The sequence below is a fragment of the Tenrec ecaudatus genome, chromosome 9 (assembly GCF_050624435.1).
Source record: "Tenrec ecaudatus isolate mTenEca1 chromosome 9, mTenEca1.hap1, whole genome shotgun sequence".
In the NCBI taxonomy this organism is placed as follows: Eukaryota; Metazoa; Chordata; class Mammalia; order Afrosoricida; family Tenrecidae; genus Tenrec; species Tenrec ecaudatus.
Window position 1 is genome coordinate 4,901,913 of NC_134538.1, and position 26,268 is coordinate 4,928,180.

The window sequence follows — 26,268 nt, forward strand, 5'->3', positions numbered from 1 at the left end:
TATAAAGAAATAAATTTTGTTATATTTTATGAATAAAATGAGTTTTCAGTTTGTTTTTTTATTTAATAATAAAATAAGATGAAAAATAATATAGAAATGAAGGTGCGTTTTTATTCTTGTATTACAAATCCATGGACAAATGTGACGATTAGGTTACATTTTAAAAACATTGCAAATTTTATATATTTTCTAATATATATTGGTTGTTATATATATTGATAACTATGAAAGCAAAGAATAAAAAATTGTTCCTGAAATTAAAAATTCAGGCATGATAGGATTAAGAAAGCTTCCCAGCCCAATGATGTCCAAGCCCATAAGTCCAACATTAACCCTTATATCCAACACCGATCTACAAAGTCCTACTCAATATCACAAAACACAAACTATGACACTGACTGCAGGAAGAAAGCCAAATCAGTCAGACTGTAGCATCTCAGCACTGGCAGGGATCTCCATGCAGCTGTTCCAACACCCTGGAATGCATTGGGGTAGGTCCATGTGGCTTCTCCTGAGGGATGTCTCACTGGAAGTGAGCCTTGCCAGCTGAAGCAGGGAACTGGCAAAGGCAGCTGCACCTTGGTCTGACCATTAGAGAGCAGGAGACCTGAGAATAAGAATGGTGAGGCTCACAGAGCCATTTATCTCTCCACCCATCAGTTAATCCACATGTGTTTATCAGCCAGGTTGGCACAATAAACCTTAACTGCCTCGTGAGGGGATCATCTCTGACAATGTTTTGCTTCTTTTCAGCAGGTTTCTAGGATTTGACAATATTTCAATTCTGCCCACAAGGTTTTCATTGGCTAATCCCTCAGAAATCAATAGCCTCTTCCTCTTTTTTAGTTTATTCTTACTCTGGAAACTTTTCTAAAAACTGTTCACTTTGAGTGACTTTGCTCATATTTAGAAATTCAGTGACATAGCTTCCAGTCTTAGAGCAATACAGAAAATGACAAACTGTCATATAAGTGGTGAGTATTTAATTTAAGGTGATACCATTCATATATATACACCCCCACACACACAAGCTCATACATACACACACACACTTGAATATATATATACACACATATATGTGTGTGAGATATAAACTACTAATATTAAACTTACCCAAGTCAGGTTGACATCAATAATAGTCACATTATGCCCTTACTTGTTCTATTTATATGTTATTGTGATTGCTGTTTATTTGCTGTTCTGATTATTATTACCATATATACTCATGTATCAGCCAAGTTTTTCAGCACATTTTTAATATAGTTTTTCTGGTAAAATCAGGTGCCTCCAGTAATATTTGGGTTGGTTTATGCTCAAATATATATGGCGTGTTATTAATGTAGAACACTATTTTCCATCCTGAATGAGAACAGGGTTGATATTTTAATTGGAATACAGAAAACTTCACATAACTTGCAGTCTTTTAGGCTAGCTGGTGAACCAGCGTGGATGTCATTGAGGTGAGACTGTCATGGAATAGTTTTTAGCAGATATGTTGCAATGGAAAATGTCGAGTAGTTTTGTTTTGTCAATGATTGGAGGGGTGAATGGATGTGCAGTCAGCTGAGATTAAAGATAATAATTGTGAGGTAGGGAATTCCTGGAAGATGGCGACTGAGTAACACATACCAGAGGGACTCCACAGAAATCAGCACAGGCGAGTTACTTAGAGGGAAATTCCACACAGTCAGGCTGCAGGAGGTGCATCATAGAGATAAGTAGGCACAGAGATATTAGGTTTTTAGTGGCTGAGGGCTTTTGACTTAGCACAGTGGAGGCATGCTAGGGTTTGATTTGTCCTTAGCCCCGCCACTGTCTCGGCCAAAGCCAGGATCATTTGGAGCTGGCACATGGGACTTTATCTCAACACAGACACTGCTTGGCGCCACCTCAGAACAGGGTTTAAACCCGTCGAGGCCCACAGTCAGGGATCAGGGATCAGCTATATCTTTACTTTTGTTTCCCTCACTTTTCTCTATCCCCTCCACAGTCTCAACAGACTTAGTTTTTTTTCTTTTCTTTTTCTTCTTTTACTCTTCCCTTTTCTCTCACACTCCACTGCCGAACTCTGAACCACTCCCCTTAGGCGAGGACATTCATTCTGGTCTTCCACCCAGGTGGGAATGCTCAGCCCTCTACAGTGTAACCCGAGGCTGGTGAAAGCCCACCCACTCTCCACCAGGGGATGTCCCACCCAACTTCTTCCCAGGGAAATTCTACCAGCCTGCCCCCTGCAGTGCTTAACACTTGGCTGGGGAAATCCTGCCCACTTTCTTTGGAGGAAAATACTGTCTGCATGACTGGGGGAAATCCTATCCTTCCTCTGTGGTCCCACGTAACCGAAGGAATTTTCTTCACCTGCCGTTGTGCCTTACAAAGCATAAGTCAACTGAGAAAACACTCGCCAATATGCCATGCTGCTGTGGGAACCTCTTCCCAACTTCCGCAGGCATCTACCTGACCAGGGAAATTATGCCAAACATTAGTAGTGCTCTATATCATAGCGGGCAATGCACCAGCCTTCTGTAGAACTCCAGTTGCAGTGTGTATGCCCACACACACTCTGCAGCATCCTAAGTTTCCATAGGCCACACCATCACAGCTTTTTGTGAGATCACCCGGTATAGCACCATCCTTGTGATTGCCTAACCACCCAATCAGCGTACCCTGAGAAAACCATCAAACTTGCCCTCCAAATAACAGAATACTGGTTGACTAGGGAAAGAGAGAAGCAACAGAAGGATAAAGTGGTAGGCCAATTCCACAGTGAAATTAGCTGCAAACAGTTCGAAGAAGCATTCCTATGAGTCTCCCAGAAAGAGCCAATGCTCTTCAACTCCCTGGAAAATGGCACCTGGCTCCTCTAAAACAGCGCAGCAGAAAGAGCAATCAGACCTAATGACTTCAATACAAACAGGAGACACAAAGGCAATGGAAGAAGATGACCTGAACCCATCAATGTGCATATAATAAGCAGACATTGCTCTGAAACAGAAAGAACTTTTCAGAATTCCGCATGGAGTCATACAGGATATAAGGGAAACAATACAGAAAAAAATGAAATGATATAGGAGATAAAGTCCATAAACCAAAGGGAAATACTAAAGCTTAGGGAAGAGATTACAAAAACCATTATTAGACTCACGGACTTTGCCAACCGTCTGGAGGGGACAAAGAACCACACTAGTGACCTAGAGGACAGCCAAGCAGACTTTAGCAAACGGGAACAAAAATCTAATAAGATCATCAGAGAAAATGAAGAAAACCTAAGAGCTATGTCTGATGCGATGAAGAGGAACAACATCAGAATAATTGGATTACCAGAGGCAGACACAAGAAAGAAGTCATCTGCAACAATAGTGAGAGAATTCTTGAAGGAAAACTTCCCCAGCTTAATGAGTGAAAACCAGGCAGCCATTCTGGAGACTTAAAAACACCAGTTAGACTGAATCCCAAGAAGAAGTCACCAAGGCACATAATAGTTAAACTATCAAATTGTGAGGCAAAAGAGAAAATCATGAGAGCAGCTAGGGAAAAACAAGCAATCACATATAAAGTTTCCCAAATCAGAATATTCTCAGACCTATCAGCAGACACTGGGAAGAAGAGGAGAGAGTGGAGTAACATATTCCAAAAATTGAAGAAAAATAATGCAAACCCAGGAATACTCCACCCAAGTATATTATCTATCAAGCTATACAGAGAAGTAAGAGTCTTCCAACACAAGGAAAAACTCCAAGAATATGTTAGAACGAACCTAGCCCTACAAAAGATCCTTGCCAACCCAGTATGAGCAGAAGAACAGCATTCACCAAGCATAAATAACAAACTACCACATAAAACAACCCCACCCAGATGGCAACAAAGAGAATACAGCCCCCAAGTTAGCACTGGCTCAAGCGTGGAAAAAAGTCAAGAATAAACCAAACACACACACATGCACAACACACTGATAAGAAAGTGACAGAGGAAAACACCCAACTTAAAGGGTAGAAGATGACATCACAGAATCCACGGATGGAGATAATAACCCTAAATATCAATGGGTTGAACTCAGGCATTAAAAGACAGGCTATCAGACTGGCTTAGAAAACCCAACCCATCAATCTGCTGCCTGCAGGAGACACATCTCAAGATAACAGACAAAAATAGGCTCAGAATTAAAGGCTGGAGAAAGACATACCAAGCAAACAGCAATTCAAAAAAAGCAGGGGTTGCAATCCTAATCTTAGATAAAATTAACTTCAAAGTGCAAATCATAAAAAGAGATAAGGAGGGATATATATGTGTGTGTATATATATATATATATATATATATATACACACACTGCTCAAGAGAATGGTAAAAAAAAATTACTAAGCATTATAAACATATATGCCCTGAATGAGAGACCAGCTGAATACATTAACCAAACACCCTAAAAGATGAGAAAAGAAATCACAGGTTCAACAGTTTTAGTACGTGACTTCAATATATTGCTCTCTGAGAAAGATCGATCACAGGAAAAGAAACTCAACAAGGAGACTAGAAATCTAAACACAACAATTTGACCTGATAGATATTTACAGAGCTGTTCACCTAAATACAAATACCAAAAAAAATCACATTATTTTCAAACTCGCATGGCACATATTCATAGACCACAAAAGGTGAGTCTACATAACTTTAAGCACATTTATATCATATAGACCTCTCTCTATGACCACTGTGCCATGAGACTGGAAATCAGCAAAAGGAAGATGAAGAAAAAAACAGGAAAAATTGGAGGATGAATAACTATTGAAAAGCATATGAGACGAAATTAGGAAGTTTCTAGAAACTGAGAATGACAACATGACATATCAAAACTTATGGGACACGCCAAAGGCAGTTATCAGAGAAAGTTTCATAGCAATACATGTACACATGAAGAAGGAAGAGAGACTCGTGATTGATATTCTGGCACAAAGTTTACAACAACTAGAGCAGAGTCAACAGGACAGTCCTACTAATATCAAAGGGAAAGAAATAATAAAAATCAGAGCTGAGATTCAGGAGAGGGAAAATAAGAAAACTATGGAAAAAATTAATGCTCCTAAAAGTTGGTACTTTGAAAGATGAACAGAATTGTCAGACCACTGACAAACCTAACCAAAGAAAGGAGGGAACAAATTTCAATAGCATGGATGAGGGATGAAAGAGGGGACATTACAACAGAGCCTAATGAAATAAAAAGGATAATTATACAGAACTATGAAGGACTGTATTCCAACGAATTCAACAACTTGGAAGACATGGACAAATTCTTAGAAAAACAATTCCTCCCTAAACTATCCCCCATGGACATCAAGAATCTCCACAGAACCATATCAATAGCAGAAATAGACAAGGTCATCAAGGGATCACCACCTAAAAATACCTTGGGCCAGATGGCTTCACAGGAGAATTCTACCAAACATTCAGGGAAGAATTGTCACCAATCCTACATACTCTTCCAGAACATAGAAAACAACCACAAACTCCCAAACTTCTATGAAGCTAGTATAACACTGATACCAAAACTGGGCGGGGATCCCAAAAGAATCAAGAAATATAGACCAATATCCTTAATGAACATCAATGCAAAATCCTTAATAAAATACTGGCCAATAGAATATGAAAGTATACAAAACAAATAATTCACTATGACCAAGTGGGATTCATACAAGAGATGCAGCAATGGTTCAACCTTCAAAAGACCATTAGTATCATTCACCACATTGACATGAAAAACTATAGGAACCACATGATAATATCAATAGATGTGGAAAAAGCATTTGACATCATCGAACACCAATTCCTGTTTAAGACATCCCAAAAGAAAGGAATTAAAGGAAAATTCCTTAAGATAATACAAGCTACATATGAAAAACCCACAACCTATGTGGTAGTCAATGGAGAAAAGACTAAACCAATCCCACTGAAAAAGGGACCGGACAAGGATGTCCCTTGTCCCCACTCTTATTTAACATCGTACTGGAGGTTTTAGCTAACAGCATAAGGCATAGAAAAGACATCGAATGTATTCACCTGGAGAAGGAAGAGGTAAAGCTATTGTTATTCACAGATGATATGATTTTATATATGGAAAATCCCAACAGCCCACAAGGGGAGTAGTGGAAGCAATAGAAGAATATGGCAGAGTGGCGGGATACGAGAGTAACAAGCAGAAGTCTATTGGACTGCTTTATATATCAGACAAGACCACAGAAGAAGGGATCAAAAAGGTGGTACGCTTAACAATAGCCAAGCACAAGTTGAAATATATAGGGATATACCTGACTAAAAGAACAAAAATATATCTCCTCCACAGACGAGGAGATCAAAAAGGTGGTGCCCTTCACAATAGCCAAGCACAAGTTGAAATATCTAGGGAGATGCCTGACTAAAGGAACACAAGATATATAGGGATATACTTGACTAAAAGAACTCTGTTATAAGAAACCAAGAGTGGCCTCAACAATTGGAAAAATATCCCATGCCTATGGATTAGAAGACTCAATCTAGTAAATTTTCAGTTCTGCCCAAGGCACTATGTAAGTTTAATGCAATTCCAATACAATTACCCTAATCTTTCCTCAAAGAAATGGAAAAACTGATTACCAACTTAATAGAGAGAGGGAAGAAGCCCAGAATTAGCAGAAAACTCCTTAAGAAGGACACCGTGGCAGGGCTTGCTTTACCTGACCTTAGCACATATGATATAGCCACATGATACCTCATGATATTGATATAACGACAGATACTCAGACCAATGGAAAAGAACTGAAAACTCAGAAATAAAATCACCAGCACACAAGCAACTGATCTTTGATAAGGATCCAAAAAATATTTAATGGAAAGCAGATGCCCTCTTCAACAAGTGGTGCTGGGAAAAAAATGGATATCTACCTGCAGAAAAATGAAGCAAGACCTTTATCTCACTCCATGCACAAGAATAAACTCAAGGTGGATCACAGACCTCGAGGTAAAACCCCAAATTATTAGGACCATCAATGAGGGAATTGGAACCAACGTGAGAACTTTAGAACAGGGTATACATAGGCTTTCAGAAATAAGGAAGTACACAAACACAGATGAGTCACAAATTGGCAAGTGTGATATAAAACACTTGTGTACATCAAAATAATTCACCAAGAGAGTAATAAGACAGCCCACGGACTGGAAAAAACATCTTTAGCAATGACACATCAGACAAAGGCCTTATTACTAAAATCTACAATACTCTGCTAGCTTCCAAAAAAAAATAATTGCCTACTGAGGAGGTGGGCAAAGGACCTGAACAGAAGTTTCACAAGGCCAGAAATCCGAATGCCCAATAAACATATGAGAAAAATGTTCCTGACCATTAGCCATAAGAGAAATGCAATTTAGAACAACAAAGAGATACCATCTAACACCCTCAAAGATATCACAGTTCAAAAAATCAGAAAGTAACAAGTGTAGGAGGGGCTGTGGTGACATAGTGACTCGCATCCACTGCTCATGGACCTGTAGTTATGTACAGCCACTTTGGAAATAGATCTTGCGATATCTAAAACAGATGGGTATTGAGCTACTATACAACCCAGCAAACCTCATACTGGGCATAAACCCAGAAGAGGCAGGAAACAAACCACGACCAGACATCTGTGCTCCAATGTTCATCGCGGCACAGTTCACAATTACAAGTAGTTGGAAACAACCCAAATTTCCATCAAGGAATGAATGGATTAAAACCTGTGGTATATACATACAATGGAGTACTATGCATTGCTAGACAACAGTGATGAATGCATGAAGCACATCACCACATGGAAAGAACTGGAGGAAATTATGCTAAGCAAAGTAAGCCAAGCACAAAAGGACAAGTACAACATGAGTTTGCTGAGGTAGCTTAAAAATGTGAAAAAGATGTATGGAAAAAGTTACTGTACACAAACTTTCCTGGGGTGAGGTCCAGGTAGTATGGCAGGGGCCAGACCAAATCCAGGTATGCATATGGTAGCCAAATAAAAAGGGGGGGGGGAACAGAAAAAAACGAGTAGCAGGGGAACAGAGAACTAACCCACCCAAGGGGAGGGTATTGTTTATATCTCCACAGGGAAAGAGGGACCAGACTTCAACCAGTGCTCCATAATGTGAATGCAACATGCTGGCATGAAGCAGGGAACCAGTAGAGAGGTCTGAGGGGCCTGCCCCAATCCCAACTATGTGGACAGTCGCCCTCCCCGCCCAGAAGAATTTACTTCAGAGGACAGCACTGGAGCCACAGACCAGGGAGGACATGTCTGATCAGAGGATCAAATGAAAAGCGAAGAAGAGAGAGAGTGGAGCACATTCTGGCCCACCAAACCTTGATGAAGATATCCCTGCTCAGAGCAGCCAGTGCACAGAGAGGACCATATGGCAGGTCTGACTATGAGACATGACATCCCTCACTGACCCATAGCCCTACAGGGGATAACACTGGAGACACAGTTGTTGCACCTTATCTGACCCCACCACACAGACAAAACACTAACGGTGTGCAGCAGAACAGCAAGGGCAGCAGATCAAGGAAGTCCTGATGGAGTACCAAAAATAGACTTTGGGGCCAGATCATGATACCCCATCAGACTTTATCAGAAAACACTCCTGAAGGTCAACAAACAGTCCTGGATATATTTATAGGCTTTTCTCTTTTATTTGTCATTTTTTTTGTTGTTGTTGTTTTTTCTTTTACTGCTTTGTTTTGCTCTGTCTTGTTTTTGTGCATATTATTATCTCTGCAGATCTACTCTAGATAAGATAGGTGGGATAATCTGGAGGAGAAAACCACAGGACCGATGGTTCCAGGGGGTCATGGGAGAGTGGGAGGTGGGAGAAAGGAAGTGTTTTTAACAAACCCAGGGTAAGAGAACAAGAAATGATTCAAAATCAGTGGTGAGGAGGGTATAAGAGGCCTGGTAGGGCTTGATCAAGGGTAATGTAACTGAGAGGAATTACTAAAACCCAAATGGAGGGTGAGCATGATAATGGGACAAGAGGAAAGTAAAAGGAAATAGAGGAACAAACTGGGAGGCAAAGGTCATTTATAGAGGTCTAAATACAGGAATGTACATATGTAAGTATATTTTTATATGCTAATGGGGAAATATATCTATGTACATATATTTATTTATAGGTTTAGTATTAAGTTAGCAGATGGATATTGGCCCTCCACTCAAGTACTCCCTGATTGCAAGAATACTTTGTTCTATTAAACTGGCATTCCATGATGCTCACCTTCGTGACATGGTCGCTGAAGACAAAGGGTACATGAGCAAATGTGATGAAGAAAGCTGATGCCACCTGGCTATCAAAAGATATAGCATCTGGGGTCTTAAAGACTTAAGGGTCAACAAGCAGCCATCTAGCTCAGAAGCAACAAAGCCCACATGGAACAAGCACACCAGCCTGTGTGATCACAAGATGTCAATGTAATCAGGTATCAGGCATCAAAGAACAAAAAACTATATAATTGTGAATGAGGGGGAGTGCTGAGTGGGGACCCAAAACTCATCTGTAGGCCACTGTACATCCCCTTACAGAAGGGTCTTGGGGAGGAGATGAGCCAGTCAGGGTAGTGTAGCAACGATGAAACATACAATATTCCTCTAGTTCTTAAATGCTTCCCCCCCCCCATTATCATGATCCCAATTCCACCTTACAAATCCCGCTAGACCAGAAGGTGTACAGTAGTACAGATAGGAACTGGAAACACAGGGAATCCAGGACAAATGAACCCTTCAGAATCAGTGCTGAGAGTGGCAATTCCAGAGGGTGGAGGAAAGGTGGGGCAGAAACCGATTACAAGGATCTACATATAACCACCTTCCTGGGGGATGAACAACAGAAAAGTGGGTGAAGGGAAAAATCGGACAATGTAAGACTTGACAAAATAATAATTTATAAATTATCAAGGGTTGGGGGTGCGGTGCAGGGAGGGTGGGGAATGAGGAGCTGAAACCAAGGGCGAAAGTAGAAAGCAAATGTTTTGAAAAGTATGAGGGCAATACAAATGTGCTTGACCCTATGGATGGATGTATTGATTGTGATAATTTATAAGAGCCCCCAATAAAATGATTTAAAAATAATTATGGGAGATTTGAATCTAGATTGGATTCAAGTCCTGGCTCTACCACGAACTGCCTCTGTCACTCTGGGAAAACCATATACTCTCCAAGAGCCTTGGTTTCTCCACTCCTCATTTACAAAATATACATGAGGGTGGAATAAAAAAGAGAATGATGATGATGATGATGATGATGAAGTTGCCACCTACCTCATACAGTTTTTCTCAGAATTAAAGTGGCTTTATATTATATGCAGCATTTTAAATGTGTGGCACTCTGCATGCACTCAACAAATCTTAACTCTTATTATACTATAGTCAAAATAAGAGAGAAAAAATCTATAATAAATTCTATTGCTTATTTCTTGTACTTCTATAAAGCTTTAAAATTTTAAGGCTGTTCACATATTTTAAAAGACTTTATGCTCAAAACAGATAAATGATTTAAATATTTTCCTAGAACCTTGAAATAAGAGCAACTGATTAAGATACATTCTACGTTACATTAGATTAAGTTAAATTAATTCTAATTTAATTTAAGTTGAAAATTAACATTGCCAAATTTGATCTCTGAGATTTTAGACAAATATTTTATCTGTTAGATCATTCTTCCTATAACGTGATAATAATTTTATTGATATGACTGCTTTAAAGTCTTTTATTTAGTCAATACCCATGGGGAACCTTGTCTGCATCAGGCCCGTATGCTAAGAGCTTAAATGGTACTGTGTGTTTGCAGGCAAAGGATTTGGATGGGAACATACACTTTAAACACAAGTTCAACTTGTTTTAATTTTGTTAATTTTTTATTAGTTTGATTTGTTATGAATTGAATTGGGCTTCCCCAAAACCAGTGTCTGAATCTTAACTGCTATAGCGGGGAGACCTCAGAACTACAGAAGCTGAAAGAAACACAGATCTTCCTGTAGGGCCGAGAGAGAATGCCTTCTGTCAAACTCAGGTGGGGTCCTGAGTCTGGACTTCTCATAGCTTCATTGGTGACAGAAACCAACTTCTGCTTTTGTGATTCACCCTATCTGGTGATTAGATTGTAGCTGCATTATCAGCGGAAAGTGGTGTGTTTTAACCGTATGCATGTCCACAAACTCATCACCACAACCAAGCAGTATAACAGTCTCACTGCCTCCAAGAAATGTCCCACAACCTTCTCTCCAGTCAGTAACCCAAATTGGTTCCAAACAACACCGGATTGACTTTCTTTTACATTAGATTAATTTTACATCTTTAAGAAATTTATGATATAGAATGATATGTTATGTGTTCCCTTTTGTGCCTGGCTCCTTTTGATAATGAAAATGTGTTTTGAAATTCATCTATGTTATAGCGTGCATCAGTATTATGTTCCTCGTTGTTGTTGCTGTTGAATAGTATTCCATCTTATGAATATACCACAATGCATTTATCCACTCAGAAAATGATAAACATTTGGATTATATCCCGTTTGTGTTAATTATAAGTAGAACTGTTATAAACTTTCAGTTTTCTTGGGTAAATCCCTAGGGGGTGATATTACTAAGTCAGATAATAAATGTATTTTTCAATTAAAATTACAAAAATACTTTTCAAAGTGACTCCACTCTATTATACACCCATTGTACTGCATAAGAGCTCCAGATTTTTGGTATTCTTGGCAACATTTGGGTTCGTTTGAATGCACAGAGTGGTTAGTGGCAAAGTTGGCAGTACCTACATATAGATGGGCAGAAGAGTCTGGGGAATTGTCACGATTCTTGAAACAGTTGTCATAGCCTAAAAGCATTCCTAAAGTTTTCAGAAAAGTTTTTTTAAAATCACACACACACACACACACACACACACGCACGCTGCAGTGCTGAATGAAACAATATTTCACTAAAGGTGGACTGCTCACCTGGCTCAGGGCCCTGAATGGGAGCAGGCCTAGTCCTGGGGATCATCATGGGTGACACATGCTCACCTGGTTCCTTCCCAACCCCCTCTGTGGGACCTGTACAAGCACAGAGTGAGTGAGTGAGTGAGTGTGTGTGTGCGTGTGTGTGTGTGGTGTGTGTGTGTGAGTGAGTGTGTGTGTGTGGTGTGTGTGTGTGGTGTGTGTATGTGTGTGTGGTGTGTGTGTGTGGTGTGTGTGTGGTGTGTGTGTGTGGTGTGTGTGTGAGTGTGAGTGTGTGTGTGTGAGTGTGTGTTTGTGTGTGTGTGGTGTGTGTGTGTGGTGTGTGTGGGGTGTGTGTGTGTGATATGTGTGTGTGGTGTGTGTGTGTGAGTGTGTGTGTGAATGTGTGTGTGTGTGTGTGTGTGTGAACCCAACCACATGGATCAAAGCCCAGCTCAAAGCCACTACACTGTCAGGGCCTAGTCCGTGTTAATTTGCTTTATTCTTGTCTAGTAACGCAAGATAAGAAGAAAGTCAGCATATATGAGGACACGGGACAGTAGAGCTTTAGTTTTGTCAAGATTATAGGATCTTCGAGGAGGAGGACTAGGTCATATCCTTTGTCAACTGCCCATTGAAGTTGATAACAATAAATACGTGTTGCATTTAAAATGTTAGGGCTCCCCTTTGCAAGAATCTCTCATGAAAAGTACCTTAAGAGATTCAGAAGCTTGAACCAATTAAACCTTGGTGGTACATGTTGCCATAGATGAAAATTTTGGTGAGGAAACTGCCTGGGGTTTTAAAATCAAAATAGTGCTGTCAAGGTCATTCTGATTCACAGTGACCCTATCACATAGAGTATCACTTCTCTGGGCTTTCAAGGCTCTGTATCAATTAGACAGCATACTGCTTCACCTTTGTCCCAAAGACGGGTGGCCTTTCAGTTATCTGACCAACACTGAACTCTCTGTACCATCAGAGCCTTTATGGGGAAATTGAAGAAGAAAGAATATAAAATGACAGACTCAAAAAAACCAAACCACCATCAAGTTGTATCTATCAATCGTAGAGGTGGAACAGAGGGTGGGAAGAGAAACTACACTTCAACCACAGAATCACTTTAATTGTCTAGTCACAAAACCATGCACGTAAAATCTCACTGAAGATCCCTTGAGAACAATGGCAGCAGGTGATGGACAAGGAGCTGCCAGAAATCCAGGCTGGATTCAGTAGAGGACACAGAACAAGGGATATCATTGCTGACATCAGCTCAATCTTGATGGAAAGGAGAGTGTAGCACAAAGGTGTTTATTTGTGGTGTATTGGCTATGCAAAGACTTTAAACTCTGGATCTGTACAAACTATGGATAGCCTTGAGAACAATGGTAATTTCAGAAAGTGTGGATGTGCTGGTGTGGAACTTACACACAGATCAAGAGGCAGCTGTGTGAACAGAACAAGGACATACTTTACGGATTTGAATTCAGGAAAGGAATGCCTTAGGTTTGTAGCCTCTCACCACGCTTATTCAATCAGTATACTGAGCAAATAGCCAGAGAAAGTGGATTAAACGAAGAAGAATGTGGCATCAGGATTGATCAGAGGAAGGCTTAGTGACCTGTTATATGCAGATGACACAACTTGTCTTTCTGAAAGTAAGGAGGATTTAAAGCACTTGCGGATGAAATTCAAGGGTTGCCGCCCTCAATATGAATTACAACTTTATATAAAGAAAACCAAAAAAAGCAGCTGGGCTAAAATGTAGCATGATAAAAAAAGGAGTCTGAAGTTGTCTAGGTTTTCATCCTGCTTGGATCCACAATCAATATTCACAAAAACAGCAGTGAGTAGATCAAGCGGCGCCCTGCATGGGGTACATGTGCTGCACAAAACTTCTTTACGTGTTGAAAAGCAAGGTTGTTACTTTGGGGATTATGGTGTGCTTGACCCAATCCTTGGCCCTCTCAATCACCTCACATGCATGCGTAAATTGAACATTTAATAAGGAAGTCCAAAGACTTGATGCATTTAAATTACAGTGCTAGGGAGGAATATTGAAAGTACCATGGCTTGTTAAAGGACAAACAGATTTGGCTGTAACAGATTATAGCCAGAATACTCCCTGGAAGTGATGATGGCGAGACGTTGTCTCACATACTTTGGATGTTATCAGGAGAGACCAATCCCTAGAAAAGGACATCATGTTTTAGAAAGTCTAGGGGCAGTGAAAAAGAGGAAAGCCTTCAATAACATGGATTGACATAATGGCTGCAAGAATGGGCCCAGACAAAACAGAGATTGTGAGGACGGCATGGGACCGGGTAGTGGTTTGTTCTATTTTGAACAGGGTGACTATGAGTTGGAACCAAATCAACCATGCCTACCACATACATCATTTCCCCAGTGAAGTAGGCTAAGATTTTTTTCCCTTGCTGCTATTACCTGACTTGAATCAGACAACCTAGTTTTGACTGTAGCTGCTGAGGTCTCTTCATTAGCTCACCACTAAGAATGTAAACCATTCAATCACTTATTTTAGAGTCAGACACTGGAAATGATGCTAATCAAATAAATTGACCAGCTTCCTACAAATGAGAAAACTCTAAAACCTGATGGCTTCGTACAAGTAACTGCAGCAATAAATTCAAGCAATCCTGGATAAAATGCCTCAATCAAGCTACCAAAATATTGTGACGAGAGATACAGGATTGCTGTAGGAAGATGTGTTCTGGCTCTTTCCTCTTTACTTCCAATCGCCTTCACAAGCGATGCCAGGCATGATGTATTTTGCATTATTGATACCATTGTGCCTGAATGGGATTTGAAGATGTGGAAGCAGCATTCATATTTAATAGAGGTATCTGTCTGTTGATGTGGAGAGAGGAATCGAGATGGCTGGTGGGAATCACTACCTATATTCAGTAATAATGCACAGCCATTTTACATGTTCTGTACTCCTTCACATCCTCCCATTTCCTTAACGTACAATCCTTAATTTAACAAATATTAATTGAGTACTTCCTGTGTAGTGGAATCCCTGGGTGGAACAAACAATTAATGTACTCAGCTCTTTCAGGGCCACTGGAAAGGTTAGTGGTTCAGCTTCATCAGCAGGGCCTCAGTACAAAGACCTGGGGACCTCCATCCCCCAAACCAGCCATTAAACACCTGAAGAAGTACAGTTCTGCTCTGACGCACGGGTTTCAGTGAATGTGATTGCAACGGATTTTGCCTATAAAGCACTAGACACTCTTCTGGAAACTAGAGATATATACCAGTGAACAGGACAAATTCTGTACCTCATGATGCTCTCCTATAGCAAACCTAACCCAAATCAAACTCATAGTGCTCTTTAGGACTCAGTTGAACTGCTCCCGTAAGATAAATATAATCTTTATGGGAGCAGCCTCATGTTTTTCTTATGGAACTGCCGGTGGTTTCAAACTACTGATGTTGCTTGCAGTTAAGAGCCCAGTGCATAACCCACTATGCTTCCAGGACTCCCTTTCACACAGCAAGAGGCGACAAAGAATAGCCACGCCATTGGGCAGCTATTACATCAGAGGGTGCTAAGTGCTATAGAAACAGCTATGAAAAGTAAAGTAGATAGGGCAGACTGTGTGGGGCAAGGCTGCCTGGTAGCAGAGGGTCACAGAAAGCTACTCTAGCGAGGTGCTATTGGAGCAGAGCAGTCCATGTGGAGGGAAAGCACTTCAGACAGAGGCTGCAACCAGTGCAAGTGGGATGACCCCAGGCACCCTTCCTGAGCTCCACGAAGAGCAAGCAGACCAACTTGCTCAAAGCAGAGTGAATGGGCCAGCAAGAACATGGAGATAAAGTCAGAAAGGTAGCAGATAGACCCTGCAGAATATTTTTTTGTTTTTCCAGGAAGGTCTTTGGCATTTACTGTGATTAAGGTAGAGACATCAACTAATTTATCTACCATCGTTAGTACCTGGTGAGGCATTTGGTGATTTAGTGGTCAAATTCTGGCTTTCCAAAAGAGAGTCCCGACTTCAGCTCCCGGTCAATGCACTCCATCCACAGCCACCATCTGTTTGTTCTGGGAGACTTATGCGTTGCTATGATGCCCAGCAGGTTTCGGTGGAGTTTCCAAAACAAGATGGCCCAGTGAGAAAGATCTACTGATCTACTTTAAAAAGCCAGCCAGTGGAAACTCTTTGACAATGGTCTATTTGCCTAGGGCTACCATGATCCAGGGCCTGGCTGGACAGCAACTAACAAAGACAGCAGCAACTTTGACCTGGCTTCATCTACGCTCTCAGATATGATAAACTAGTGAACAAATTCACCGCCATCCAAATTCATTCCAACTCAAAGCAGCATGATAAGACAGAGGAGAACTGCCCCTGTGATTTTTCAAGCCTGTAACTCTTTTTAAAAAAAATCATTTTATTGGGGGCTCGCACATTGATCCATCTATTCTGTCTAGAACATACGTACATTTGTTGCCATCATCTTTCTCAAAACATTTGCCTTCTACTTGAGACCTTAATATCTGCTGCTCATTTTCCCCCTCCTTCCCCCCTACCTCATGAACCCTTCATCACTCATATATTATTATTATTTTGTCATATATTACATTATCAGATCTCCCCCTGCCCTTTTCTCAGTTGTCCCTCCCCCAGGGAGGAGGATGTATGTAGATTCTTGTAATCAGTTACCCCTTTCTACCCTACATACCCTCCAGGCATCGCCACTCTCACCACTGGTCCTGGAGGAGTCATCTGTTCTGGATTCCCTGTGTTTCCAGTTGCTATCTGTACCAGCCTGTAACTCTTTATGGGAGTAGAAAGCCTTGCCTTCATCCCATGAAGCAACTGGTGGCTTTGCACGGTTGACCTTGTGGTTCACAGCCCAATGTGTAAGCTACTGTGCCACCAAGATCCTTAAGTTGGTAGACAAGACGTGATATAAACAAAGAAGTTCCCAGCCTCAGTCTGAGAAAGTGGGCACAGCTGATCATGGTGTCCAGACGGACAGTTGGGGCTGAAAGGATGACAGGTTTTGCTTCCATCACTGTGGATTAATTGCAGTGGTGACAATGAGACCTGTAACACTTTGCTCAAGCAGTATTAAAAGTTAACAATGTAGAACTATTTAGCACTAATAGTTATTTCCCCTCCAAACATAAATGTACTTTCTACTTCTAGGGCCCTGAAGAGAATAACAAGTTTCAGGCATGAAATGTTTGACATTTGTCCATAATGGAGGCTAAAGTGTGGTATAACAAGAATTGACAGATCTGTGATAAATGCCTACTGGACGACGGTGGCGCCTTGAAAAGGGCTACCTTGAAGATGAACTTTTACAAGATTTTGAGCCAACTAAATAGCAACAGATGGATGACAAAGACATGTAAAACTCATTAAATAAAATTTATTAACATTAAATAAAATTTATAAAAAAGGTTTAAAAAAAAAAAACAAAAAAAACAAAGAAGTTCCTGCCATTCCTTATCCCCTACACGGGCTAAGTGTGTCTGAGGAACAGATCATGGGGACGGGGAAAATGCAGTCCTATCATAAAGGATTAGTCCATTTGAGGAGACAGGAAGAATAAATAAAGATTTAAATTGTCGTGGCTGACAAGAAAACACAATGTATTGTGGGTTACAAATGAGAAACATCACATGTCCCCTTGGAAAAGACAGAAAAAATCCCCCATGGCAGATATGTAGATGACAGTGGTCCATGAACAAGTGAGATGGAGGATGGACACGCTGGGAGAGGACTAGCATGTACAGAGGGAATCTGGCCAGCCTAGGGATCCAATGTGATTTTCTTCATGATCAGAATGGGTTAGGAAGATAGGAGAAGATTCCAGGTATAGTCTAAGAAGAGTCTAGGGGTTATGCTGATATCATTTCCAAGACTTCGGAGTCCATGTGATATTTTCAACTGCTCTCCCTGGTATCCTCCATTATTCATCTAACGAGGTAATATTTAAAATAAATGAACCAATTCATTTAGCAGCCAGTTCAAGTAGCAAATTCTCAATAATCAAATGACAAATGTCAGAATATATAACCCTTGGAATGACAGGCATAGGAGTTGAAATGATCCAGTGAGGATTAGAAGACATTATTAGTATATGTGATGCTGAAGCAAGCACTAGATGGCATTATTAAGGAAGGTAAATTTGCTTTTGGTCATAGAGACATGTAGAACACATATCAGAAATATGAAATAGTGGAAACAGTTCTGAGCTATTGCCAACACTGGGGCCATGGCTAAAGCCTGGAGAGTATAGTATTAATCTGAAAGTCATCGAGAAAGTAAGCAATGAATGATGGTATTAAACATGCTCTAATATTTCTACTAAACCTCTCTCCTTCTTGTAGAAACAACTGAATTTTTTTGTGAGGAAATTACCTCTATAACAAATCGTGCAGTTTTATTATAATGCTAAAGACTCCCCTCCAGGAGCTCTGATGGTACAGTGAGTTCAGTGTTGGTCAGATAACTGAAAAGCCACCCGTCTTTGGGACAAAGGTGAAGCAGTATGCTGTCTAATTGATACAGAGCCTTGAAAGCCCAGAGAAGTGATACTCTATGTGATAGGGTCACTGTGAATCAGAATGACCTTGACAGCACTATTTTGATTTTAAAACCCCAGGCAGTTTCCTCACCAAAATTTTCATCTATGGCAACATGTACCACCAAGGTTTAATTGGTTCAAGCTTCTGAATCTCTTAAGGTACTTTTCATGAGAGATTCTTGCAAAGGGGAACCCTAACATTTTAAATGCAACACATATTTATTGTTATCAACTTCAATGGGCAGTTGACATAGGATATGACCTAGTCCTCCTCCTCGAAGATCCTATAATCTTGACAAAACTAAAGCTCTTCTGTCCCGTGTCCTCATATATGCTGACTTTCTTCTTATCTTGCGTTACTAGACAAGAATAAAACAAATGAACAAGATCTAGGCCTTGGAAGTGTAGTGGCTTTGAGCTGGACTTTGATCCATGTGGTTGGCACTTTGAAACTGTTACATAGCCAGGATAGGGACAACAGGTTGTTTATTGCCCCCCCCACACACACACACATCATGCTTGTACAGGTCCCATAGAGGGGGTTGAGAAGGAATCAAGTAAGCATTAGCCACCCATGATGATCCCCAGAACTGGGCATGCTCCAATTCAGGCCCTTGAGCCAGGTGGGCGGTACACCTGGGTGACCCAAACCAAGCCCAGGCTCATGAACCCACCCAGGTGGGCTTAATTCAGCCAATGGGGTCAACCAAGACCTCCAACCATGCCTCCCCAGCCAGAGAATTTAAATACGCTAGCAGTGGGAGGGCTGGTCTCTTTTTACCCTGCTCCTGCACCCACTCGGGCCCCAGTTCACCACGTGGCAGCATGCAGTCTCATGAGGGAGTCCTTATTCAGTGTGGGTCCCAGCGCGACTTCCGCACAGTTTGGCACCATTCCCTGAAACCTTTTGAGACTGGAAGCCTTGAAACTTCGCCCATCCTTCATCAAAACACACTTGGATTACAAGCCAGGCTTCAGCATGCACTCTTTCTCAGACTAAGCCAAGAACCGAGATATTTCCCACTTGAGAAACCTCACAAAGACACCCCCAGCTCCGAGGAAGAAAGACTGGGCTTTTTACTCTGTAAGCAGTTAGTCTCTGGGTCTCTATGAGTCAGCAAGGACACGATGGCAGTGAGTTTGGTTTGGTTTTGGAAGATACGCCATAAAGTACCGAGGAAGTCCTGTATCTAAGTTTAATGTTTAGGAAAGAAAGCATTCGGTAAGATGAAGTATAGCCAGATCATGATCATAAGAACTATAAAAAATGTCCGTGATAAATCTCTATATGCACTAAGTCAATGACTAATCTGTATGTCTAAGCAAAAGAGGGTAAACACTATGGAAACGTTCATTCAAAAAATATCAAAACAAGAAGTTACTGTGTCTTAACATGTTCTCCATCTAGGTCTATCTACAAGGTCTTTAAAAAGTTTAAGGAGAATTATAATAAGATCATGCAATATGCCTATAAACACTCTTTCTCAAAGAATCCCGTACTCCTAAATTTGTACCACATCTATAACTCATAACCAATGTAACCGTCATATGCTCAGAGAGACCAACGTATCTCCCTCTAATGTTAAAATCCAGCCGTTCCTAAACTGCCAGAGAGTGGGAAGTCAAAGTTTCAAATTTAGGAATTCTCTGTGAGTAACCTCCACTCTACTTAACCTCCCCTCTGCTCTAGTCACTAACCCAAGGCCCTCGCCTCCTACTGGGAGTTGACTCTAAATCAGGAAAGGAGAGTTTCTGTTTGAACTTAAGGTAATCTCTGCTTCTTTTCTCTTCAGTCATATGAGCTGCCAAGGACGAGTCTAAGAAATGTGACAGAAATGTCTTGGTAAACACTGGTGACAGGATAGCTCTTGGGAGTTGAGAGAAACAAGGTCAAATGTTACCTCTGCTGTGTAGTTTTGAACCCTCTGGACTCATAAGTCCCTCCTCCTCTGACCTTATTAGCATTTATTGATTATCTTTCTCTTTTGATACTTTTAGGTTGTTCTATATTCTTGGCTCTTTTTAAACATAGATTGCCCTTTCTTTTGTCAGCAAGTTCCTGGAGGCTAAGCCTTAGGTTCACAATTCTTAAAATTCCACACTCGGTCTTAATACTTGTTAGCCATAAAATATACACAATAAATATTTGAAGCAGGTAGACACTTTTGAATTCAAGCAATTTGAAGCTGAACTCATGCTGAATTAAATCATTTGGTTTACGTTACTAAAACATTTAGACATAGATTTCAAGTCAGATAGCCCCGATTATGAAGCTCAATTTAGTCATCAAGGATGCAGTTTTTCCTCCATCTTTTCACTCTGCTTTCTATAATGGAAGCCTTGATGGCATAGTGGTTAAAAGTTGGGCTGTGATTCAAAAGATCAGTAGTTCAAAACCACCCGCTGCTCCTCCGGAGAAAGACGGGGTTTTCTACTCCCATAAAGAGTTATAGTCTCAGAAACTCATGGAACAAACAGTTCTACCCTGTTCGATAGGGTTACTATGCGTTGACATCAACTCAGTGTCAATGAATTGTTGAGCTGTTCTATAATGTCAGCCTCATTCTTAGACTACACATGACAGTCCATTGCAGGCCAATCCTCTCTCTGGCAAAACAAAATAAACAACAAGTAAACAATAAACAAACAAAAACAATGCGCATTGCAATTCCAGGACACATATCTTTGCCCATTGTCTGAAGAGGAGAAAGTTGCTTGCCGTAGCTCTCGGCTGCAGTATTCACGCTCTCCCACTGGCCTAAATGGTGGAAGGCTGGGTCTGTCTCAGTAAACCATCATCTACTTGCTGTCAATTTTCCAACTGGGGTAGTTGGCCTATTGCTATGATGCTGGATGATGGCGGGCAGGTTGCAGTGGGACTTCCAGACTAAGATGAACTAGGAAGAATTGCCTAGAAATCGACTTCTGAAAATCAGCCTACCTCCAAAAAACGCCTCTCTGATGGACAGCAAAATACTCTGCAATATAATGTTGGAAGATGAGTCTTCTAGAGTGGAAGGCAGTGTAACACTTCAACAATGGATTCAAACACACCATGAATTTTGAAGGAGGTGGGGGGCTGGGTAGTATTTTTTTTCTTTTTGAGATGGACGTCACTGCCACCATGAGTCAGAACCCACTTGAAGGGAACTAACAATATCTCTCAAGACGACAAGAAAAGAGGATCAGTAGGGAAGGTGGAGGGGAGAGGAGGGGAAGGGAAGGAGAAGAGAAACATAGGAAAGAGCAACAAAAACCCTGCATGGTGGAGAAACAGTAAGGAAAATCGAGAAGGGAATGTGGGTACTGTTGGCATGAAGGGAAAAATGAGGCTTAAGGTGCACTCGATGCATTCATGATCCTAATAATCAAAATCAACTGGATAACTTGTAAAATTTAAATAGATGGCCCCTATCTCAGAATCTGTATACCTGACTCTTGTTCTGGATTCTGGGATCTATGTTTTATAAAATCTCCCCAGGTTTAGATCGCAAAGCATCTGACTTGTGCCCGCCCTTTCCTTCTCCCTATAACCTAAAAAAGGATCCAGATATAGATTAAGAAGGCCTAACATAATGCGTGGAGAGAAACAGGACCACCAAGGAAAAGTGGCTCTGTAGATATGAGAGTGTAATTATTTTCAATAAGCATTTCTGCCTCCAACCTCATCTAAAATAAAAGAATATGTGCTCCAGGGATGTCTGGTTCTGATCTATCGGACTTGCTAATATAGATTTATTCTCTTAGATGGCCAGATGAACAGTTGCTTCTTAGAAGCGAATGAGAAATTCATTTATCCTCCTGGGTGCCCCTGGCCCCATCCTGAAAGAGTTGCATCTCTAACATCACAGAGAAAAGCCCAATGCACATGGAGGTTTCCTCTGCTGACATAAAATAATCAAACTCTGCACCAAGATAAGGGAGAGGAGAATTTGCATAAGTATGATAGGAATGTCAGAAGGATGAACTGCTAAGAAATCCAAAATGAAGTTCCCTCCTGACATAAAACCTGCTCTCAGTCAAGGGCTTCAGAGCACTCACCTGGGCGATTCTAACACAGCTTGTCATGCCAATGAAGGAGCAGAATGCTTGATTGAATTTGCCTGGCCCTAGAGAGATCCCATGCAATGCCGGGGTGGGAGAGAGAAACGAATGTCTGCCTAGCCGCTCCAGTCTCTCTCACCTGCCTGTGTGATGGTTTAATACACTCAGCCAATTAAATTAAAACCCACAAAAAAAGTGCACCATAAAGGGAAACGGAGATGAAAGCGACAGGGAGAGTGGCAGGTGGCTGAAGGGACTCACTTTGACTCATCTTCCAGAATCACTTTGAGCTCCTCAGGTGAGCGAAGCCCTTCCTGATCTCCTCCCAGCTGTGTACACTCTTTGCTTGCTCTCAATTCTACCACCGGAGGCCTCCTCCCATCAGTCCCTTCCTCTCTCCCTCTTTCATTCCAAGTGTTCCAAGCCAGCCAGCATGATGGATAACAGATGTTCTTTGACATATTGTGTCATTTATCACACTACAGCCCCAATCCTGCTAACAGGGCCTTTCCCATATGTCACTGTCGGCTCTTATGCGGCCCCAATGCATCAAAAATAAATGGTTTAATACAATGTGCTGTAATTCCTGAGTCACAGCTCAATGGAGGGGTTTGGGATGCTGAATTCCCTTTCCTTTCCACTTTATTTATTTGTTTCAACTGGCTCCTGTACCTGGTAAATGGATGAATGAACTCAAATGGAGCCAGGTGGAGGGGAAAATCAACCACAGGACTGTGCTCCAGGTTGGGAGGAAAACAACGGCAGTCCAGAGTAGCTGCAGAATACATAGGCTGCATTATATCCCCACATTTCCGACAAGCACTCCGTAGCTTGCTCTGGAGAGCATAGTCTACCACCCTGGACAATAAGCAGCATTTGATTGTTAAGTTCTATTCTATAAGGCCAATCTGTCACAGAGTACCCTGCTGTGTCCCCTAGGGAGCAGAGAGTTTACTGCATCAGCCAGCGGAGCAGTTCCCCTAACCAAGTCTTTGCTTGTGTGTGGTTGGTTCCGCCTGGCTGAAGCCAAAGGGTTTGGAGATGTTATCTGTTACAACCTTTTCATCTCAGGGGTATCGCCATAGCAACAAGTCAAATTTGTGTAAGCACCAAAAGCTACCACAAGTTCAAATTTTTTTTAAACAATTTATTAGGGGCTCATACAACTCTTATCACAGTCCATACATATACATACATCAATTGTATAAAGCACATCTGTACATTCTTTGCCCTAATCATTTTTTTCTCCTCTTTTCTTTTTTTACATTTTATTAGGGAATCATACAACTCTTATCACAATCCATACGTACACATACATCAATTGTATAAAGCACATCCATACATTCCCTGCCCCAATCATTCTCAAAGCATTTGCTCTCCACTTTGCTTCAGGTCCTCTTTTTTTTTTTTCCCCTCACACCCCTCTCCCCCCTCCCTCATGTGCCCTTGGTAATTTATACATCGTTGTTTTGTCATATCTTGCCCTATCCGGAGTCTCCCCTCCTCCCTTCTCTGCTGTCCCTCTCCCAGGGAAGAGGTCACATGTGGATCCTTGTAATCAGTTCCCCCTTTCCAACCCACTCACCCTCCACTCTCCCAGCATTGCCCCTCACACCCTTGGTCCTGAAGGTATCATCCACCCTGGATTTCCTGTGTCTCCAGCCCTCATATGTACCAGAGTAAAGCCTCTGCCCTATCCAGCCCTGCAAGGTAGAATTCGGATCATGGTAGTTTGGGGGAGGAAGCATCCAGGATCTGGGGGAAAGCTGTGTTCTTCATCGGTACTACCTCGCACCCTAATTAACCCATCTCCTCTCCTAAACCCCTCTATGAGGGGATCTCCATTGGCCGACACTTGGGCCTTGGGTCTCCACTCTGCACTTCCTCCTTCATTTAATATGGTATATATATATATACACACACACACACACATATATATATATATATATATACATACATATACACATATATACACATACATACACACACCCATATATCTTTTTTTTTTTTTTTGCATGATGCCTTATACATGGTCCCTTGGCACCTCGTGATCGCACTGGCCGGTGTACTTCTTCCATGTGGGCTTTTTTGCTTCTGAGCTAGATGGCCGCTTGTTCACCTTCAAGCCTTTAAGACCCCAGACACTATCTCTTTTGATAGCCGGGCACCATCAGCTTTCATCACCACATTTGCTTATGCACCCATTTGTCTTCAGCGATCCTATCATGGAGGTGTGCAGTCAATTATATGATTTTTTGTTCTTTGATGCCTGGTAACTGATCCCTTCGGGACCACTCGACCACACAGGCTGGTGTGTTCTTCCATGTGGACTCACTCTCCTGACACAACTGCTGGAGCCAAAGGGGGTGAACAAGTAAATGTGGTGAAGAAAGCTGATGGTGCCCGGCTATCAAAAGAGATAGTGACTGGGGTCTTAAAGGCTTGAAGATAAACAAGCGGCCATCTAGATCAGAAGCAACAAAGTTCAAATATTTTATGGATTTCTTTTCTCCCAAGACTCCACAGTGGCGTTGCTACCTGCGTTATGTTGCTGGGGGGTGGGAAGTGAGGAAATGATAAATTTCCTCCAGGACATTAGCTCCAGAGTACCAAAGAGATTGTTTTGATCTCTGAGACCTTTGATTCAAGCTGCATCCCCTCCTGAGTGATGCAGACAGAATGATACAAACAGTAATAAGAACATGCACAAAACAGAGCCACAATACGACTCATGCATCACTTGGCATCTGCAATGACAATGTAATTTCTTATTCTATAAAAGAACCCTGTCCCACTGGAGAGGAGGAAACTCTTAAAATTCCCATCGATAGTATTGCAATTGTTTAGGACTTAAATTTTCTTTTTGGGGTTTAAAGTAATTCTCCTGAGAAATATCTCTGTGGGTGTAGGTAAGCCCTCTAGTGCTAACCCCAAAATTAGAGGTTATAGTTCACACACATATAGACCTCAGAAAGAAGAACCGGCATTCGGCATCTGACGGAGTAGCCATTAAAAGCGATATGGAATTCAGTTCTACTCCGACACACAGTTTCCATGGGTCTGAATCAGATTGAGTACAACTGTTGGTGCTCATTTATCTCATTTCCTCTTGTCCCCAAGATGACATCTTGCTCCAGTGGGAGTAAGGATCCCTGGCCTAGGGCTGGTCCTTGCATCGCAAAGGGCCCCATGGAAATCTATGGTAGTGGAAAGGGAGAATGGCTCTCATGTTGCCTTAGGCATTCAGTTCTTTCCATTGCTAGAAGTCACTGATGCTTTATTTTGAGCTCCGTGTTTGCTGCACAGACAAAGCTCTCAAGGACCCTATCTTAAGCATGGTTCTCAGTACCTGTGATCCCTAGGGAGACCTCAGAGCAGAAGGCCTCATGTCTTTTGCCTTGGCCTCCCTCATCCCCCATCCTGGCAAATACTTCTTCGAAGTTTTCCTCTTATATTCCCAAGAACTTTCCATATTCTTTCAAAAAACAAAACAAAATTAAACTTGCTATTTAATCTATTTTGACTCATAACAACCCCCTACTGCAGAGTATACCTACCCCTTGGAACCCCCAGCTTTCATCTCCTTCTCCATGGAGTGGCGGGTGGGTTTCAGTCACAAACCTTTTGCATAATAACAAGGGCTTCCTGACTTCATCATCAGGGTTTCTTCTAGAGCCCGCGCTGATGGTGACAGGT

The 26,268-nt window shown here is 41.5% G+C and overlaps 1 protein-coding gene and 1 non-coding gene across 2 annotated transcripts in view; one reads left to right on the plus strand and one right to left on the minus strand.

Annotated features, from left to right (window-relative positions):
- The window catches only part of AGBL1 (AGBL carboxypeptidase 1), a 1,082,464-nt gene that overhangs the window by 616,195 nt on the left and 440,001 nt on the right, over nt 1–26,268 (minus strand). The window lies entirely within an intron of this gene.
- Nucleotides 16,920–17,050, plus strand: LOC142457603 (small nucleolar RNA SNORA1). Its single transcript, XR_012786307.1, has one exon. It is a non-coding gene; the product is annotated as a small nucleolar RNA SNORA1 (small nucleolar RNA).